The 20,546-nt window shown below is 37.6% G+C and overlaps 1 non-coding gene across 1 annotated transcript; it reads left to right on the forward strand.

Moving 5' to 3' along the window:
• The first annotated feature begins 16,340 nt into the window (after window positions 1-16,340).
• Window positions 16,341-16,413, forward strand: TRNAK-CUU. The gene has a single exon. It is a non-coding gene; the product is annotated as a tRNA-Lys (tRNA).
• The last annotated feature ends 4,133 nt before the right edge of the window (window positions 16,414-20,546 follow it).

Here is a 20,546-nt window from a genome sequence, read left to right on the forward strand (position 1 = left end):
CTTAGAGGAAATGCTTTAAATTTTTCACCATTGAGAATGATGTTAGCTGTGGTTTCTCATACATGGTCTTTATTATGTTGAGGTAGGTTCCCTCTATGCTTATTTTCTGGAGAGTTTTTATCATTAATGGGTGTTGAATTTTGTCAAAAGCTTTTCCTGCAACTATTGAGATTATCATATGGTTTTCCACCTTCAGTTTCTAATATGGTTTATCAAATTGATTGATTTGTGTATATTGAAGAATCCTTGCATTCCTGGGGTAAACCCCACTTGATCATGCTGTTGGATTCTGTTAGCTAGTATTTTGTTGTGGATTTTTGCATCTATGTTTATCAGTGACATTGGCCTGTAGTTTTCTTTCTTTGTGACATCTTTGTCTGGTTTTGAGATCATGGTGATGGGTGCTTTGTTGAATGAGTTAGGGAGTGTTCCTCCCTCTGCTATATTTTGGAAAAATTTGAGAAGGATGAGTGTTAGCTTTTCTCTAAATATATGATAGAATTCACCTGTGAAGCCATCTGGTTCTAGGATTTTGTTTGCTGGAAGATTTTTTTTTTTTTTATACAGCAGGTTTTTATTAGTGATCCATTTTATACATACTAGTGTATATGTGTTAATCCCAATCTCCCAATTAATCCCACCACCATCACCCTGCCCCTACTTTCCCCCTTTGGTGTCCACACATTTGTAATCTATATATGTGACTCTGTTTCTGCCTTGCAAACCAGTTCATCTGTACCATTTTTTGTAGATTTGTTGGAAGATTTTTAATCATAGTCTCAATTTCATTGCTTGTGATTGGTCAGTTCATAGTTTGTATTTCTTCCTGGTTCAGTCTTGGAACGTTCTGCTATTCAAAGAGTTTGTCCATTTCTTCCAGGTTATCCGTTTTATTGGCATATAGTTGCTTGCAGTAATCTCTCATGATGCTTTGTATTTCTGCAGTGTCAGTTGTTCCTTCCCCGTTTTCGTTTCTAATTCTGTTCATTTAAATCTCCCTTTTTTTCCTGATGAGTCTGGCTAAGGATTTAGCAATTTTGTTTGTCTTCTCAAAGAACCAGGTTGTAGTTTTATTGAACTTTATTATTGTTTCCTTCATTTTTTTCATTTATTTCTGATCTGATCTTTATGATTTCTTTCCTTCTGCTAACTTTGGGGTTTTTGTTGTTGTTGTTGTTCTTCTTCTTTCTCTAATTTATTTAGGTGTAAGGTTAGGTTGTTTGACATTTTTCTTGTTTCTTAAGGTAGGATTGTATTGGTATAAACTTCCCTCTTAGAACTGCTTTTGTTGCATCCCATAGGTTTTGGCTCATTATCTTTTCATTGTCATTTGTTTCTAGGTATTTTTTTATTTTGTCTTTGACTTCTTCAGTGATCTCTTTGTTACTTAGTAGCATTTTTTTTTTTTTTTTTTTTTTTTTTGCAGTACGTGGGTCTCTCACTGTTTTGGCCGCTCCCATTGTGGAGAACAGGCTCCGTACACACAGGCTCAGCGGCCATGGCTCACAGGCCTAGCCGCTCTGCGGCATGTGGGATCTTGCCGGACTGGGGCATGAACCCGCGTCTCCTGCTTCAGCAGGTGGACACTCAACCACTGTGCCACCAGGGAAGCCCTACTTAATAGCATATTGTTTAGCCTTCATGTGTTTGTATTTTTTACAAGTGTTTTTCTTGTAATTGATATCTAGTCTCATAGCATGGTCAGAAAAGATACTTGATATGATTTTAATTTTCTTAAATTTACCAAGGCTTGATTTGTGACCCAAGATTTGATTTATCCTTTGAGAATATTCCATAAGCACTTGAGAAGAAAGTGTATTCTGTTTGTTTTCAGATGGAATGTCCTATAATATCAATTAAGTCCATCTTGTTTATTGTGTCATTTAAAGCTTGTGTTTCCTTATTTATTTTCATTTCAGATGATCTCTCCATTGGTGAAAATGAGGTGTTAAAGTCCGTTGCTATTACCATGTTACTTCTCCTTTTATAGCTGTTAGCATTATCCTTATGGATTGAGGTACTCCTATGTTGGGTGCATAAATATTTACAATTGTTATATCTTCTTCTTGGATTGATGCCTTGATCATTATGTAGTGTCTTTCTTTGACTCTTGTAATAGTCTTTATTTTAAAGTCTATTTTGTCTGATATGAAAATTGCTACTCTAGCTTTCTTTTGATTTCCATTTGCATGGAGTGTCTTTTTCCATCCCCTCATTTTCAGTCTGTATGTGTTCCAAGCTCTGAAGTGGGTCTCTTGTAGACAGCATATATATGGGTCTTCTTTTTGTATCCATTTGGCCAGTCTATGTCTTTTGTTTGGAGCATTTAATCCATTTTAATTTAAGGTAATTATCAAAATGTATGTTGCTATGACCATTTTCTTAATTGTTTTGGATTTGTTTATGTAGGTCTTTTCCTTCTCTTGTGTTTCCTGCCTAGAGAAGTTCCTTTAGCATTTGTTGTAAAGTTGGTTTTGTGGTGCTGAATTCTCTTAACTTTCATTTGTCTTTAAATGTTTTAATTTCTCCATTGAATCTGAATGAGATTCTTGCAGGGTAGAGTAATCTTAGTTGTAGGATTTTCCCCTTCATCATTTTAAATATGTCCAACCACTGCCTTCTGGCTTGTAGTATTTCTGCTGAAAGATCAGCTGTTAACCTTATGGTGATTCCCTTGTATGTTATTTGTTGCTTTTCCCTTGCTGCTTTTAATATTTTTTCTTTGTATTTAATTTGCATAGTTTGATTAATATGTGTCTTGGCTTGTTTCTCCTTGGATTTTTCCTGTATGGGACTCTCTGTGCTTCCTGGTCTCGATTGACTATTTCTTTTCCCATGTTGGGAAGTTTTCAACTATAATCTCTTCAAATATTTTCTCAGACCCCTTTTTTTTATCTCTTCTTCTTGTGAGACACTTATAATTTGAATGCTGGTGCATTTAATTTATCCCAGAGACCTCTGAGACTGTCCTCAATTCTTTTCATTCTTTTTCTTTATTGTGCTCTGTGGTAGTTATTTCCAATATTTTATCTTCTAGGTCACTTATCCTTTCTTCTGCCTCAGTTATTCTGCTATTGATTCCTTCTAGAGAATTTTAAACTTCATTTGTTGTGCTGTTCATCATTGTTTTTTTGCTCTTTGGTTCTTCTAGGTCCTCCTTAAATGTTTCTTGTATTTTCTCCATTTTATTTCCAAGATTTTGGATCATGTTTACTATCATTATTCTGAATACATTTTCAGGTAGACTGTCTATTTCCTCTTCATTTGTTTGGTCTGGTGAGGTTTTACCTTGCTCCTTCATTTGCTGCATAATTCTCTGTCTTCTCATTTTGTTTAACTTACTGAGTTTGGGGTCTCCTTTTCACAGGCTGCAGAGTTTTAGTTCCCATTGTTTTTGGTGTCTGCCCTCAGTGGTTGAGGTTGGTTCAGTGGCTTGTGTAGGCTTCCTTGCGGAGGGGACTGGTGTCTATGTTCTTGTGTGTGGGACTGGATCTTGTCTTTCTGATTGCACAGTGCCACATCTGGTCGTGTGTTTTGGGGTGTCTGTGAACCTAGTATGATTTTAGGCAGCCTCTCTGCTAATGAGTGGAGTTATGTTCTTGTCTTGCTAGTTGTTTGGCATAGGGTGTCTAGCACTGGAGCTTGCTGACCATTGAGTGGAGCTGGGTCTTAGTGTTGCGATAGAGATCTCTGGGAGATCTCTCACTGATTGATATTACATGGGGCTGGGAGGTCTCTGGTCGTCTAATGTCCTGGACTTGGCTCTCACACCTTGGAGTGTCAGGTCTGACACCTGGCTGGAGCACCAAGACCCTGTCCTGTCAGAAGAAAAGGAGGAAAAAAAGGGAGGAAAAATAGATAAAATAAAATAAAATAAAGCAAAATAAATAATAAATTAAAATTATAAAATTAAAAAATATATAAATCAATAAAAGGTAAGAGCATCCAAACTAATAAACAAATCCACCAATTATAACCAGCACTACAATCTAAACTAAGATAAACCTGAAAAGCAGAAACAAATCAGTCACAGACAGCAATCCCCAAGTCTACATTTGCTGTCAAAGTCCACTGCCTAAATTTTGGGTACATTCAGATATTCCACAGATGCAGGGTTCATCAGGTTGATAGTGGGGATTTAGTCTGCTGCTCCTGAGGCTGCACAGAGAAATTTCCCTTTCTCTTCTTTGTTCGCACAGCTCCCAGGGTTCAGCTTTGGTTTTGGCCCACCTCTGTGTGTAGGTCACCCTTAGGCACCTGTTCCCTGCCCAGACAGGAGGAGGTTAAAGCAGCGGCTGATTAGGGGGCTCTTGCTCTCTCAGACTGGGGAGAGGGAGGGGTATGGTAGTCATAATTGGAATGCACAGTGAGCCTGCAGTGACAGAGGCCAGCATGACATTGCAACAGCCTGAGGCATGCTGTGTGTTCTCCCAGAGAAGTTGTCTCTGGATCTCAGGACCCTGTCAGTGGCGTGCTGCATAGACTCCCAGGGGAGGATGTAGGTAGTGACCTCTGTTGCACACAGGATTCTTGGTGACAGCGGCAGCATCATTAGTGCTTCATGCCTGCCTCTGGGGTCCAAGCTGATAGCCGTGGCTTGTGCCCATCTCTGGAGCTTGCATAGGTGGTGCTCTGCCTTCTGTGGACCCATGGGGAAGGAATCCCCTCTCCTCACACACCCTGAAACAATGGTCTCTTGCCTCTTTGGCAGGTCCAGACTTTTTCTCTGACTCCCTCCCAACTAGTTGTGGTGCACTAGCCCCCTTCAGGCTGTCTTCACGCAGCCAACCCCAGTCCTCTCCCTGGGGTCTGACCTCCAAAGCCTGAGCCTCAGCTCCCAGCCTCCACTGCCCTGGTGGGTGAGCAGATAAGTGTCTCAGACTGGTGAGGACTGGTCAGGGCTGATGCTTTGTGTGGGAATCTCCCAGCTTTGACCTCTGCACCACTGTTGCTGTGCTTTCTTCCATGGCTCTGAAATGTGCCCCCCTCACACCCCCCATCGCCACCAGTGAAGGGGCTTCCTAGTGTGTGGAAACTTTTTCTCCTTCACAGCTCCCTCCCAGTGGTGCAGGTCCCATCCTTATTCTTTTGTCTCTGTGCTTTTTTGTCTTTTGCCCTACCCAGTTATGTGGGGATTTTCTGGCCTTTGGGAAGTCTGAGGTCTTCTGCTAGAGTTCAATAGGTGTTCTGTAGGAGCTGTTCCACATGTAGATGTAATTTTGATGTATTTGTGGGGAGGAAAGAGATCTCCACAACTTACTCCTCTTCCATCTTGAAGGTCAGCCCCCCTCAGATTTTTATCTGTTGGCAATTATCTTCCCATCAGACATCTTGTATACCTAAGTGTGTGGACTATCTCACTTGTTAGTGAAGCACAGTTTATTTCCCATCACCTCCTACACCAACACTCTTGGTGTAGGTAATCTCACTTCACTCTTAATTGGAGCATAGACTTATACTGGCCTCCTTAATGAAATTCTTAGTTAGAAAATACAATCTGCAAGACAAAAAGTAAACATAATAAATTTTAAGCACTGTATAGTAGACACAAAAAGCATCACTGATTGACTAGAATATGGTTAAATTCCAGGTTAATATTTATTTACAATATGTCTTGTCTCTAATATGCTTAAATTGAGTAAAGTTAATCAACAAGAGATGTTATCTTTTAGAGGCTGGGGAATAAAGTCCAAGTCAGTGCTTATGTTTCCATCCCTGAATACGATTAAAAAATTTTGTGGAGAAAGCAGTCAATATCCTAACCTATTAATTCCCTTAGGCATTTCCCCCAGGGCCTTCACCTTCTGACCTAACTTTCTGCACTTCCTCTTTCATGCTCCCAGGATTCCAGAGAGGTTTCTCCACAACCAAGCACCACCATCCATTGGAGCTTAAAATACAGGTTTGTTGGAATTTAATGTTTAGCTTCTCAACCAAACTAAGTAAATGCCAGCTTGAAATTATTGAACATGGTATACTTTTATGCAAAAAGAATCAGTTTTGGAATTTCCTTAATAATGTTAGAGTTAGAATAATCTTTACTGTGTATTCATGATTTGGTTTATGTGTCACAAAGGTATGGGTTTTAGCTCTCACAGGATTTGACATAGGACAACAACACATATTAATAGATATCAGGGATTTGGATTCAATTAGATTTATATTTAAATCATGGTGTTCTCCACTAAATACCTCTAAGATCTTCAGCAAGTCACATAACCTCTTAAGCCTTAGTTCTCACACTTATAAAATAAGGGTAGCATGCCTTCCTGGTAGAGTTGATGTGAGGATTAATTAGGACACAGTGTAAAACACTTAGCACGTTTCCTGGCAGAGAATACTATTACTGTGAGACCTTAGTAAAGTATGTAGGAGAAAATTAAAAGTAACCCTTCTAGGGAGGATTGGTTCAAGATGGTGGAGTAGAAGGACATTCTCTCACTCCCCGCTATGAGAACACTGGAATCACAATTAACTGCTGAACAATCATTGACAGGAAAACACTGGACTCACCAAAAAAGTACCACACATTCAAAGACAAAGGAGAAACCACAATGAGATTGTAGGAGGGGCAAAATCACAATAAAATCAAATCCATAACTGCTGGGTGGGTGGCTCACAAACTGGAGAACACTTATACCACAGAAGACCACCCACTGGAGTGAAGGTTCTGAGCTCCATGTCAGGTTTCCCAACCTGGGGGTCTGGCAACAGGAGGAGGAATTCCTAGAGAAACAGATTTTGAATGCTAGAGGGATTTGACTGTGGGAATTCAACAGGACTTGGGGAAACAGAGACTCCATTTTTGGAGGGCACACACAAAGTAGTGTGCACATCGGGACCCAGGGGAAGGGGCAGTGAGCCTGCAGGAGACTGAATCAGACCTACCTGCTAGTGTTGGAGGGTTTCTTGCAGAGACAGAGGGTGACTGTGTCTCACTGTGAGGACAAGGACACTGGCAGCAGAAGTTCTGGGAGGTACTCCTTGATGTGAGCCCTCCCAGAGTCCACCATTAGCCCCACCAAATAGCCCAGGTAGGCTACAGTGTTGTTGCCTCAGGCCAATCAACAGGAATGGGAACCCAGACCCACTCATCAGCAGACAAGCAGATTAAAGTTTCACTGAGCTCTGCCCACCAGAGAAACAGTGAGATCTACTCACCACCAGTCCCTCCCATCAGGAAAATTGCAAAAGCCTCTTAGATAGCCTCATCCACCAAAGGGCAGACAGGAGATGCAAGAAGAACAACAATCCTGCAGCCTATGGAACAAAAATCACATTCACAGAAAGATATACAAGATGAAAAGGCAGAGGGCTATGTACCAGATGAAGGAACAAGATAAAACCCCAGAAAAACAACTAAATGAACAGGAGATAGGAGACCTTCCAGAAAAAGAATTCATAATAATGATAGTGAAGATGATCCAGGACCTTAGAAAAAGAATGGAGGCAGGGCTTCCCTGGTGGCACAGTGGTTGAGAGTCCGTCTGCTGATGCAGGGGACACAGGTTTGTGCCCTGGTCCGGGAAGATCCCACATGCCATGGAGCAGCTGGGCACGTGAGCCATGGCCGCTGAGCCTGCACATCTGGAGCCTGTGCTCCACAATGGGAGAGGCCACAACAATGAGAGACCTGCATATCGAAAAAAAAAAAAAAAATGGAGGCAAAGATCGAGAAGATGAAAGAAATGTTTAACAAAGACCTAGAACAATTAAAGAACAAACAAACGGAGATGAACAATACAATAACTGAAATGAAAACTGCACTAGAAGGAATCAATAGCACAATAACTGAGGCAGAAGAATGGATAAGTAATCTGGAAGACAGAATGGTGGAATTCAGTGCTGTGGAACAGAATAAAGAAAAAAGAATGAAAAGAAATGAAGACAGCCTAAGAGACTTCTGGGACAACATTAAATGCAACAACATTCATATTATAGGGGTGCCAGAAGGAGAAGAGAGAGAGAAAGGACCCGAGAAAATATTTGAAGAGATTCTACTCAAAAACTTCCCTAACATGGGAAAGGAAATGGCCACCCAAGTCCAGGAAGCACAGAAAGTCCCATACAGGATAAACCCAAGGAGAAACACCCAAGACACATAGTAATCAAATTGGCAAAAATTAAAGACAAAGAAAAATTATTGAAAGCAGCAAGGGAAAAATGACAAATAACATACAAGGGAACTCTGATAAGGTTAACAGCTGATTTCTCAGCAGACACTCTACAAGCCAGAAGGGAGTGGCATGATATACTTAAAGTGATGAAAGGGAAGAACCTACAACAAAGATTACTCTACCTGGCAAGGATCTCATTCACATTCGATGGAGAAATCAAAAGCTTTAGAGACAAGCAATAGCTAAGAGAATTCAGAACCACCAAACCAGCTCTACAACAAAAAGGCTAAATGAACGTCTCTAAGTGGGAAACACAAGAGAAGAAAAGGACCTACAAAAACATACCCAAAACAATTAAGAAAATGGTCATAGGAACATACATATTGATCATCACCTTAAACGTGAATGGATTAAATGCTCCAACCAAAAGACACAGGCTTGCTGAATAGATAAAAAAACAAGACCCATATATATGCCATCTACAAGAGAACAACTTCAGACCTAGGGACATATACAGACTAAGTGAGGGGATGGAGAAAGATATTCCATGCAAATATAAATCAAAAGAAAGCTGGTGTAGCAGTACTCATATTGTATAAAATAGACTTTAAATAAAGAATGTTACAAGAGACAAGGAAGTACACTACATAATGATCAAGGGATCAATCCAAGAGGAAGATATAACAATTATAAATATAGTACCCAACATAAGAGTACTTCAATTCCTGAGGCTACTGCTAACAGCTATAAAAAAGGAAATCAACAGTAACACAAAAATAGTGGGGGACTTTAGCACTTCCTTTACACCAATGGACAGATCATCCAGACAGAAAATTAATATGGAAACACAGCTTTAAATGGCACAATAGATCAGATAGATTTAATTGATATTTATAGGACATTCCATCCAAAACCAGCAGATTACACTTTCTTCTCAAGTGCGCACGGAATATTCTCCAGGATAGATCACATCTTGGGTCACAAATCAAGCCTCAGTAAATTTAAGAAAATTGAAATCATATCAAGCATCTTCTCTCACCACAATGCTATGAGATTAGAAATCAGTTAGAGGGAAAAAAAAATTAAAAAAGACAAAAATACGGGGGCTAAACAATACATTACTATTTAACCAAGAGATCACTGAAGAAATCAAAGAGGAAATCAAAAAATACCTAGAGACAAATGACAATGAAAACACAATGATCCAACACCTAGGGGATGCAGCAAAAGCAGATCTAAGAGGGAAGTTTATAGCAATAAAATCCTACCCCAGGGCTTCTCTGGTGGCGCAGTGGTTGAGAGTCCGCCTGCCAATGCAGGGACACGGGTTCATGCCCCGATCCAGGAAGATCCCACATGCCTCAGAATGGCTGGGCCCATGAGCCATGGCTGCTGAGCCTGTGCGTCCGGAGCCTGTGCTCTGCAATGGGAGAGGCCACAACAGTGACAGGCCCATGTACTGGAACAACAACAACAAAAAAATCTTACCTCAAGAAACAACAAGCATCTCAAATAAACAACCTAAACTTACACCTAAAGGAACTGGAAGAACAAACAAAAAACAAAGTTAGTAGAAGGAAAGAAATCATAAAATCAGAGCAGAAATTAATGAAAGAGAAGCAAAAAAGACAATAGCAAAGATCAATAAAATTAAAAGCTGGTTCTTTGAGACGATAAATGAAATTGATATAACATTAGCCAGACTCATCAAGAAAAAGAGGGCGAGGTCTCAAATCAATAAAATTTTAAATGAAAAAGGAGAAGTTACAAGAGACACAGCAGAAATGCAAAGCATCCTAAGAGAATACTACAAGCAACTCTATGCCAATAAAATGGAAAACCTGGAAGAAATGGACAAATTCTTAGAAAGGTATAACCTTCCAACACTGAACCATAAAGAAATAGAAAATATGATCAGACCACTCAGAAGTAATGAAATTGATACTGTGATTAAAAATCTTCCAACAAACAAAAGCCCAGGACAGATGGCTTCACATGTGAATTCTATCAAACATTTAAAGAAGAGCTAACACCCATCCTTCTCAAACTCTTCCAAAAAATTGCAGAGGAAAGAACACTCCTAAACTCATTCTATGAGGCCACCATCACCCTGATAAAAACCAGACAAAGATACTACAAAAAAAGAAAATTACAGACCAACATCACTGATGAATACAGATGCAAAAATCCTCCACAAAAGGCTAGCAAACAGAATCCAACAGCACATTAAAAGGATCATACACCATGATCAAGTGGGATTTATCCCAGGGATGCAAGGATTCTTCAATATACTCAAATCAATCAATGTGATACATGATACTAACAAATTGAAGAATATAAACCATATACTCATCTCAATAGATGCAGAAAAAGCTTTTGACATAATTCAACAGCCATTTATGTTAAAAACTCTCCAGAAATTGGGCATAGAGGGAGACTACCTCAACATAATAAAGGCCATATATGACAAACCCACAGAAAACATCATTTCCAGTGGTGAAAAACTGAAAGCATTTCCTCTAAGATCAGGAACAAGACAAGGATGTCCACCTTCACCACTATTATTCAACATAGCTTTGGAAGTTTTAGCCACAGCAATCAGAGAAGAAAAAGAAATAAAAGGAATCCAAATTGGAAAAGAAGAAGTAAAGCTGTCACTGTTTGTAGATGAAGTGATACTATTCATAAAGAATCCTAAAGATGCTACCAGAAAACTACTATAAGTAATTGATGAATTTGGTGAAGTAGTGGGATACAAAATTAATGCACAGAAATCTCTTGCATCCCTATACACTAACGATGAAAAATCTGAAAGTGAAATTAAGGAAACACTGCCATTTACCATTGCAAAAAAAAAAAAAAAAAAGAATAAAATACCTAGGAATAAACCTACCTAGGGAGACAAAAGACCTCTATGCAGAAAACTATAAGACACTGATCAAAGAAATTAAAGATGATACAAACAGATGGAGAGATATACCATGTTCTTGGATTGGAAGAATCAATATTGTGAAAATGACTATACCACCCAAATCTACAGATTCGATGCAATCCCTATGAAACTACCAATGGCATTTTTCACAGAACTAGAACAAAAAAAATTCACAATTTGTATGGAAACACAATAGACCCCGAACAGCCAAAGAGGTCTTGAGGTAGAAAAGTGGAGCTGGAAGAATCAGACTCCCTGACTTCAGACTTTATTGCAAAGCTACAGTAATCAAGCAATATGGTTGTGGAACAAAAACAGAAATACAGATCAATGGAACAGGATAGAAAGCCCAGAGATAAACCCACACACCTATGGTTAACTAATCTATGACAAAGGAACCAAGGGTAAACAATGGAGAAAAGACAGCCTCTACAATAAATGGTGCTGGGAAAACCAGACAGCTACATGTTAAACAAAGAAATTAGAACACTCCCTAATACCATACACAAAAATAATCTCAAAATGGATTAGAGCCCTAAATGTAAGACTGGACACTATAAAACTCTTAGAGGAAAACATAGGAAGAACACTCTTTGACATAAATCACAGCAAAATCTTTTTTCATCCACCTCCTAGAGCAATAGAAATAAAAAATAAACTAATGGGACCTAATGAAACTTAAAAGCTTTTGCAAAGCAAAGGAAACTACAAACAAGATGAAATGACAATCCTCAGAATGGGAGAAGATATTTGTGAATGAATCAATGGGCAAAGGATTAATCTCCAAAATATATAAACACCTCATGCAGTTCAATATTAAAAAAAAAAACAAAAACAATCCAAGAATGGTCAGAAGACCTAAATAGCCATTTCTCCAAAGAAGACATACAGATGGCCAAGAAGCACATGAAAATCTGCTCAACATAACTAATTGTTAGAGAAATACAAACCAAACTACAGTGAGGTATCACCTCACACCAGTTAGAATGGACATCATCAGAAAATCTACAAACAACAAATGCTGGAGAGTGTGTGGAGAAAACGGAAACCTCTCACACTGTTGGTAGGAATGTATATTGATACAGCCACTATGGAGAAGAGTAAGGAGGCTCCTTAAAAAACTAAAAATAGAATTACCATATGATCCAGCAATCCCACTACTGGGCATATACCCAGAGAAAACCATAATTCAAAGGACACATGCACCCCAATGTTCACTGCAGCACTATTTATAATGGTCAGTACGTGAAAGCAACCTAAATGCCCATCAAAAGATGAATGGTTAAAGAAGAAGTGGTACATATATACAATGGAATATTACTCAGCCATGAAAAGAAACGAAACTGAGACGTGGATGGATCTAGAGGCTGTCATAAAGAGTGAAGTATGTCAGAAAAAGAAAAACAAATATTGTATATTAACACATATATGTGAAACCTAGGAAAATGATACAGATGAGCCATTTTTCAGGGCAGAAATTGAGACACAGATGTACAGAACAGCACATGGACACCAAGGGGGGAATATGGTGGGGGTGGTGGGGGTGTGATGAATTGGGAGATTTTGATTGACATATATACACTATTATGTATAGAATGGGTAACTAATAAGAAGTTGCTGTATAAAAAAAAATAAATTAAATTAAGTTATAAAATAGTAGCCCTTCTAGTGACTGATACATTCATGATTGCATCCATCCATTCTTTCAACATCCATTCATATATTCACACATTCACCTAGAAAGCACATTTTATTGTGAATAATATATACCAGGTCTGCTTTGGTGCTGGGAACAAAAGTGAATAGAAGAGTGCTGTGAATGAAACTGTGTCCCCCCAAAAAATTCATAGATTGAAGCTCTAATCCCCAGTGTGCCAATGTGACTATATTTACAGATAAGGTCTTTAGGAAGTAATTAAGATTAAATGAGGTCCTGAGGGTAGGGAGCCTCTTTCTCTCTCTCTGTCACTCTCTCCATGTGTACACACTGAAGAAAGGCCATCTGTTGAGGAGTGGGTATCTGAAAAGAAGGTAACCACCTACAAGCCATGAGAGAGCTCACCAGGAAATGAATCAGCCAACACTTTGACCTTGGACTTTCTAGCCTCCAGACTGATGAGAAGATACATTTCTATTGTTCAAGCCACCAAGTCTGTGTTATTACATTATGGTAGCTTGAGCAGACTAATACAAAGAGAATCTCTAATTCCCTACTAACAAACTTAAAATGCTAAAAAATTTATAATTTTTCTCATTTATGAGACACTGTAGAAAGTTTGATTATTTAAGAGTTGATAAATTTAGAATCACCAATATGTTGGAGATGAGATCTCACTTGAGTAAGCACTTGAATAGGTATTTCAAAGATCTATAAAAAAAAAAGAGATCCTTATTTCCTTTCAATCACATGATAGTTGTAAGCTCACATTTCCCTTAAAAACCATCACTGAATTAATAGTAAATTCTCCATATCTAAACTAGATTTTAAAAGTGAACAACATTGGGGTTTCCACTTCTGGGTAGATGGAGTAGATGTACATTTCTCTATTACTCTCCTTAAGTACAACAGAAATATTCCTGGATATTATCTATAGGACAAACATATGAAGACACAGAAAAGTGGAGAGAGGAAGGCAGAATAGTTAGGGTTCTCAGGACAACATGGTGGTGAATTCCTTGGTCTTTCTTCTTGTCTTATATCTCCCAGACTGGATGCTGGAAAAGCAGATGATCTTGTTCAGAAAAGTCACTAATAAATAGGAACAAAAGCAACAACAAACTAGAAGGAGGAGAGCCTTAATCCCAGAGTGCTATAGTATATTATTTAAAATATGAAGATTTAACAAACCAACCCAATCCAAAAATGGGCAGAAGACCTAAATAGACATTTCTCCAAAGAAGATATACAGATTGCTAACAAACACATGAAAGGAGGCTCAACATCACTAATCATTTGAGAAATTAAATCAAAACTACAATGAGGTATCACCTCACACTGGTCAGAATGGCCATCATCAAAAAATTTATAAACAATAAATGTTGGAGAGGGTGTGGAAAAAAGGGAACCCTCTTGCACTGTTGGTGGGAATGTAAACTGATACAGCCACTATGGAGAACAGTATGGTGGTTCCTTAAAAAACTAAAAATAGAATTACCATACAACCCAGCAATCCCACTAATGGGCATATACCCTGAGAAAACCATAATTCAAAAAGAGTCATGCACCACAACGTTCATTGCAGCTCTATTTACAATAGCCAGGACATGGAAGCAACCTAAGTGTCCATCGACAGATGAATGGATAAAGAAGATGTGGCACATATATACAATGGAATATTACTCAGCCCTAAAAAGAAATGAAATTGAGTTATATGTAATGAGGTGGATGGACCTAGAGACTGTCATACAGAGTGAAGTAAGTCAGAATGAGAAAAACAAATACTGTATGCTGACACATATATATGGAATCTAAAAAAAAAAAAAAGAAAAGAAAGGTTCTGATGAACCTTTCTTCATCAGAAGAATATATACAATGGAATATTACTCAGCCCTAAAAAGAAATGAAATTGAGTTATATGTAATGAGGTGGATGGACCTAGAGACTGTCATACAGAGTGAAGTAAGTCAGAATGAGAAAAACAAATACTGTATGCTAACACATATATATGGAATCTAAAAAAAAAAAAAAGAAAAGAAAGGTTCTGATGAACCTAGGGGCAGGACAGGAATAAGGACATAGACATAGAGAATGGGCTTGAAGACACGGGGAGGGGGAAGTGCAAGCTAGGATGAAGTGAGAGAGTGGCATGGACATATATACACTACCAAATGTAAAATAGATAGTGGGAAGCAGCAGCATAGCACAGGGAGATCAGCTTGGTGCTTTGTGTCCACCTAGAGGGGTGGGTCAGGGAAGGTGGGAGGGAGATGCAAGTGGGAGGAGATATGAGTATATATGTGTATATAGATGATTCACTTTGTTATACAGCAGAAACTAAACACACTATTGTAAAACAATTATACTCCAATTAAGATGTTAAAAAAATATATAAATAAAATATGAAGGTTTTCAGCAATAATTAGGAGATATTCAAAATATCAAAAAAGTATGGCTTACAAACAAGAAAAAAGCAGTTTAATACAAAGTGTACCTGAGGAAGCCCAGACATGAGTTACATTAGACATAAAATTTAAATCAGTTATTTCAAGCATGCTCAAAGAGTTAAAGAAAACCATGTCTGGAGAATTAAAGGAAAGGATGAAAATAGTGTCTCACCGAGTAGAGAATATCAATAGACAGAAGCTATAATGAAAACTGAATAGAAATTCTGCAGCTAAAAAGCACAATAAATGATTTTTTTAAAAAATTTACTAGAACTGAGCAAGAGGAAATCTGAACTGGCAGAAGAAAGAATCAGCAAACTGAAATATAACGCAATAGAAATTTTACCACCCAAAGAGCAGAGAGACAAAGGAATAGACAATAAATGAACAGTGCCTCAGAAAAATATAAGAGACAATTAAGCATATCAACATAAGTATAATGGGAGTTTCAGCAAGAGAGGAGAGTGAAAGGGAACAGAAAAAATATCCAAAGAAATAATGACTGAAAACTTCCAATCTTCAGCTCTGATGAAAAATATTTAAATACATGTCTAAGAAGTTCAAAAAACTCCTACTAAGGTCCAGATCCCAGATGCCATGGTGAAAACATTGAAAGACAAAGGCAAAGAGAGATTCTTGAAAGCAGCAAGAGAAAAGTGGCTATATACAGGGAATCTTCAATAACATTTACAGCTGATTCTATTGCACCAGAATAAAGAATAAGAACAGCACGATCATCTCAATAGATGAAAACCATTTAACAGGACCCAAACCCTTTTATGATAAAAAAAAATCAACTAACTAGGGTTAGAAGGGAACTTCCTCAGCTTAACAAAGTCTATGAAAAATACACAGCTAACATCATCAGAAGGAAAAAAGACTAAAACTTTGACCTAAGTTCATGCAGAAAATAAAGATGTTTGTTATTACCACTTCTATTCAATATTGTCTTGGAAGTTCCATCCAGGGTAAAGGGAAAAAAAGAAAGCTAAAAGCCATTCAGAGTGGAAAGAAGAAGTAAATCTATCTCCATTTCTAGATGAATTGATCTTGTATACAGAAAAGCCTAAGGCATCCACAAAATTACAATTAAAATTAATAAATGAATTCAGAAAAGTGCAGGATATAAGTCAGCATACAAAAGTCAATTGTATATCAATATACTAGAAATGAACAATGCAGGGATTGCCTGGCTAGCTCAGTTGGTAGAGCATGAGACTCTTAATCTCAGGGTTGTGGATTCGAGCCCCACATTGGGTGAGTACTCTTTAGAAATGAACAATGCAAAAGTAAAACCTTGAAATTAATTCTATTTACATTAGCATCAAAAAAAAAAGAAATAATTAGATATCAATTTAACAAAGAAAGTTCAAGACATACACTGGATACTCTAAAGCACTGTTGAAAGTAAAGTAATGAAAGAAAACCAAAATAAATAGAAAAACATTAGTCTCTGAATCAGTATATTTAATACTGCTAAGATGGCCATACTCCACAAACCCATGTACAAATTCAGTGCAAGCCATCCCTATCAGAATCCCAGCTACATTTTTTTTCAGTAATTGGGAAGCTGATCTTAAAATTGAAGGGACCCATCTTTGCTCCCCCTAAAACACTTCTTGAAAAGGGAGGACAAAATTGGAGTACTCTTACTTCCTGATTTACAAACTCACTACAAAGCTACAGTAATACAAACAGTGTGTGCTAGAATAAGGATAGATATATAAATGGATGAAATAGAATTGGAAGTAAATCAACCCTTACATTTATGGTGAATTAATTTTGGACATAGGTGCCAAGATAATTCAATGTAGGAGTAAATCGTCTTCAACAGATAGTGTTGATACAACACTTACATGTTGATACATGTAAGTGAATAAAGTTGGATGCCTATCTCATATCACATACAAAACAAATACAAAATGGACCATAGACCTAAATGAATGAGTGAAAACTATACAATGCTTAACATAAAATATGAGTAAATCTTTGCAATCTTGGAAAGTCAATAGTTTCATAGCTAAAACATGAGAAGTAAAAGTGACAACAACAAAAAATTAAGTAATTGAACTTCATCAAAATTAAAAACTGTGCTTCAAAGACATCACAAAAGAGAGAAAATAATCAATGGAATGGGAAAAAAATATTTGAAAATGATATATATGGTAAGGGACTTATATTAAAAAAATAAAGAACTTACAAGTCACCAATAAAAGGACAAATAAGAAAATTTAAAACTGGACAAAGAGTTTGAATAAAACTTTCTCCCAAAAGATTATTTAAATCATCAAGTGCATGAAAATATTGCATGAAAATTCAATTAATCCTCAACATTAACAGTCATTAGGGAAATAACAAATCAAAGTCACAATAAGACAATACTTTACATCTAATAAGATAACTATATAAAAAGAGAAAAAATAACAAATGTTAGCATGGTTGTGGAGAAATTGGTACTCTTTTCCATTGTTGGTGGGGTTGTAAAATTATGCAGCTGCTCTTGAAAACAAGTTGACAGTTCCTCAAAATGTTAGACATTGAGTTAACGATATGATGCAGCAATCTGCTTCTAAGTATATAAACAAAACTATGATCTTGTGTATACTGCCTCTATTTCTTAATAGAGTGTTACTGTGAAATCCAAATTTTATGGCTTGATGGGTCAGACAGCTTCCCTTCATGATGAGCAACTGAAACTACATGTTAATTTGGTGACCCATGTAAAATTTCAATCACTGCTAATGACCAATAGCAAGTCAGAAGCTGTTTCTCAAAGTTAAAAATTGATATCTGCAGCAGATGGCAGGGCTTTGGTGTAAATTCTAAGGGTCTTCCCTGTGATTCAACTATAATGTCCTATAAAAGACTCCAAACATCTCTATCTGCCATAGACACTTTGGATCTAGTGGATTATATAGCCCTAAGTGTCAGAATAGCATTTACAGTAGCCTGGACTTGCAGAGCCTTCTCTTGTTCTGGGTTCCATTCAAAACCAGCAGCTTTGTGAATCACTTGGTACGTGGGCTGGAAGAGCACACTCACCCAAAAGAAAAATATGTTGCCTCCCAAATCCAAAGAGATCCACTAAGTATGGTGCCTCTTTTTGAGTTGCAGGAAGAACTACGTGCAACAACTTTCACCTTGGAAGGCATGTTTTGACATGGTCCAGACCATCAAAGCCCTAGAGATATTATAGACATAAAATCTCTCTGAATTTTTATCAGGGACATTTTTACCACACTCTCTGACACATGTGTCTTACCAATAAGTTTAGAGAAGTTGTTACTTCTTGCTCACCATATCTAGAATAGTGAATAATATCCTTAATGTAATGAACCAGTATGACATCTTGTAGAAGGGAAAGGTGATTAAGATCCTTGTGGACTAAATTATAAGTCTAGAGAGTTGCTATATCCCTGAAATAGGAAAGTAAAGTGAATTGTTGACCTTGCAAGGTGAAAGAAAACTGCTCCCAGGTTTGTTTGTTTTTTTCAACATCTTTATTGGAGTATAATTGTTTTGCAATCCCAGGTCTATTTATCAGGTATTATGAACAAAAAGCTTTGCCAGATTAATAGCTGAATACTGGGTACCAGGGGATGTGTTAATTTTCTCAAGCATCAAAACCACATCTAGAACTGCAGCTGTAATTGGAGTCACAACCTGGTTAAGTCTACAATAATTCCCTGTAATTCTTCAAAATCTATATATTTTCTTCATAAGACAAATCGAGTTGAATGGGAATGTGGTGGGAATTACCACACTGCATCCTTCAAGTCCTTGATGGTAGCACTAATCTCTGCAGTCCCTCCAGGAATGCAGTATTGATTTTAGGTTACAATTTTTCTAAGTAGAGGCAGTTTTTGTGTTTTCCACTTGGCCTTTCCTAGCATAATAGCTCTCACTCCACATTTTAGGGAACCAATGTGGGGATTCTGCCAGTTGTAGAGTATGCCTGTTACAACCATGTATTCAGGACCTAGTGAAATAACCACAAGATAGAATTATGGACTCAAGTTCAAAATCCGTAGGACAAGCCATCAAGAAGGGCAGCCTGGAAACTCTCACACAATAGCTGATGCTGCAGTCTACAGCTAGAATTTCTTCTTCCTCAGGCAAACCTCATTTCTGCTCTTAAGGCCTTTCAAATGATTGTATCAGGTTTACTCAGATTATTGATAATCTCCTCTACTTAAAATCATATACCATATCCTGGGCAAAAAGCACATCCCAAGGATTGCTATCATGAAGAATCTGATCTCTAAACCTATGCAATCGAACTAGAAATTAAAAACAGAAAGGTAGGGACTTCCCTGGTGGCACAGTGGTTAAGGATCCTCCTGCCAATGCAGGGGACACGGTTCGATCCCTGGTCCGAGAAGATCCCACATGCTGTGAAGCAACTAGGCCTGGCTGCCACAACTACTGAGCCTTCACTCTGGAGCCTGTGAGTCACAACTACTGAGCCCACGTGCTACAACTGTTGAAGCCCTTATGCCTAGAACCCATGCTCTGCAACAAGAGAAGCCACCGCAATGAGAAGCCCACACACTGCAACGAAGAGTAGCTCCTGCTTGCTGCAACTAGAGAAAGCCCTCACACAGCAATGAAAACCCAACACAGCCATAAATTAATTAATTAATTAATTAAAAAAAAAAGAATTTCAGGGGATTAAAACCTGTTCAGATAAACACCCACCACCCAGCTACTCTGGAACTTCTCTCTGCTAGAAGTAGTGTATTCATTTCCTAGGGCTGCCTTAAAAAAAAAAAAAAAAGCAGAAAGGTAACAGGAAATTCTTCAAATACATTGTAATTAAACATGACACTTCTAAATAATCCATGGGTAAAAGAAGACACCTCAAGAGAATGAAAAAAATACATTGAATTTAAGATGAAAATAAAACATATTCAAATTTGGGGGATACAACTAATGCAGTGTTAAGAGGGAAATTTATAGCATTAAATGCTTATATTAGGAGAGAGAAAAAGTCTCAAATCAATAACCTAAGTACTTACCTCAAGAATCCAGTTAAAAAAGAACAAAATAACTCCCAATCAGAAATAAATAAATAAATAAAATTTTGAACAGAAAGCCAATAGAGAAAAATCAATAAAACAGGATGTGTTCTGTTTTATCAATTGATATAATCCACCATATTAATACATTAAAAGAAGATAAATCACATGATTATATTAACTAATGCAGAAAAGGCATTTGACAAGACTCAGTATTCATTCATGGTAGAACTCCCAGAAAAATAGGAAGAGGGGGGAATTGCCTCAACTTTATAAAGAATATCCACAGGTAGCATTATATTTACAGTAAAAGACTAATGCTTTGCTCCTAATATTAGAAACAAGGCAAGAGATGTCTGTTCTTACTACTATTAC

The sequence above is a fragment of the Monodon monoceros genome, unplaced genomic scaffold (genome assembly GCF_005190385.1).
Source record: "Monodon monoceros isolate NGI ecotype Baffin Bay Population unplaced genomic scaffold, NGI_Narwhal_1 Super_Scaffold_21, whole genome shotgun sequence".
In the NCBI taxonomy this organism is placed as follows: Eukaryota; Metazoa; Chordata; class Mammalia; order Artiodactyla; family Monodontidae; genus Monodon; species Monodon monoceros.